The following is a 1,487-nucleotide window of genomic DNA, read 5'->3' as shown; positions in this document are numbered from 1 at the left end:
CGTGAAAATGATACTTGTAATAATAATAATCACAAGGAAATAAAAAGATGAGAGGCTTTTGTTTCTTGGTTTCAAGTTTCCATTTTTGCCCAGATGTAATATGGCAGAGTTTTTTGGTAGAGAAAATGTTGAACCGCTTATTCTGTAGAGCAGAAAACCTCCAAAATATCCCCTGATAGAAACATGCCTAAAATGGAGAAGTGCTGCATAATAATCTCTCAAGAAAGAGTAAAGGAGATAAGTTAAGGCCCAATCACATAAGGGACTTACCTTGGGCAGGTCAGTGGGTGGCAAAAATCTCACAGTAATTGCCACCAGACTGAAAATTAACCTATCCGTTACCTTCCTACTGATAATTAGCCCATTATTTCTTTTGTGCTCAAACTCTGAGAGGATGTATGAACCCATCAAAACCTAGCTTATCCCAAGCCTGCCTTTTAGGTGAAAAGAAACAGAGTAAAATAATTTTGTGCCATTTGTCATCTCTGCCATTTATCCAGGTAGAATTCGAAAGCTGTGGAACCCAAGGGATTCCTTAAATGGGGATAACACGATACAAAGACCATAGTAAAATTGAGGGTAGGGGGTGTTTTAGTTTAGTGCTATATGAGGAAACGAGTTGCCTCCTTCCTGCAAATAGCCAAATTCTATTTCCACCTAAATTAAGTTACCATCTTAACTAGTGCTGAGCGTAAGACACAACTCCCAGCCTCAAAGAGCTTCTGATAGACCTGGAACACTGGACAACTGTTAGNGGGGCGGGGCGGGGCTGGGGAAAGGGGCAGGGGAAGGGAGGCAGCAGCCTGGACACACGCATTCTTTATTCTGTCTGCAAAGGAGCAGTCCTGCCTCCTACCTGTTCCCCGCTCCGGCTCGCCTCGGCGCGGCACAGCTGGACCATGCCCTACAGGTTTCCCACTTCCGCTGCAAACACCTGGGAGCGCATCTCCCCGCCCGGCGCCCCTCCTCGCCGCGGCCGAGCCCACCCCGGCTACTTGACAGCAGAAGCCCGGCCTTCCGCGAGCTTATTGGGGCAGCGGGGAGAGCGGGGTGGGCCCCGGGGAGAAACCTGCGCCTCTGATTGGACAGGACGGATATCACTCTCAACCCCAGGATCAGGGCTCGCTACGGACTGGGGTAACTGCTAAATCCAACTGCAAAGGGTCTCTGCAGTCGCTGCAACCAAAACCTGCTGCTACTGGATCAAGGACCCCTAAGAGGATGGAAACTGGTTTGATGACTTGTCATTTGAGGCCCCAAGAGGGAGGGAGGGGCCAGGCGTCACCAGACACCCGGCACTTTCCTGAGCTTCCCCGAAGGGACCATCTGTTCCAGGAGATTTGACAGGCTAAAATATCAGGGGCAGTGAGTGCCTCGTTAGAGAAGCATGAACCTCGGTTACAAAATAGAGAAATGTGCATACTTTCGTGAAAATGATACTTGTAATAATAATAATCACAAGGAAATAAAAAGATGAGAGGCTTTTG

The 1,487-nt window shown here is 48.3% G+C and overlaps 1 protein-coding gene across 1 annotated transcript in view; it reads right to left on the bottom strand.

Moving 5' to 3' along the window:
* CNTN1 (contactin 1) overlaps positions 1–1,481 on the bottom strand; it is a 294,489-nt gene extending 293,008 nt beyond the window's left edge. Inside the window, exon 1 of the mRNA XM_008574260.1 lies at positions 857–1,481. The gene's annotated coding sequence lies outside the window, so the exon portion shown is untranslated. The remainder of the gene's footprint in view (positions 1–856) is intronic.
* Positions 1,482–1,487: the final 6 nt, after the last annotated feature.

This window comes from Galeopterus variegatus, unplaced genomic scaffold (genome assembly GCF_000696425.1).
Source record: "Galeopterus variegatus unplaced genomic scaffold, G_variegatus-3.0.2 Scaffold1023, whole genome shotgun sequence".
Taxonomy (NCBI): domain Eukaryota; kingdom Metazoa; phylum Chordata; class Mammalia; order Dermoptera; family Cynocephalidae; genus Galeopterus; species Galeopterus variegatus.
This window is presented reverse-complemented; position numbering and strand designations above follow the sequence as displayed.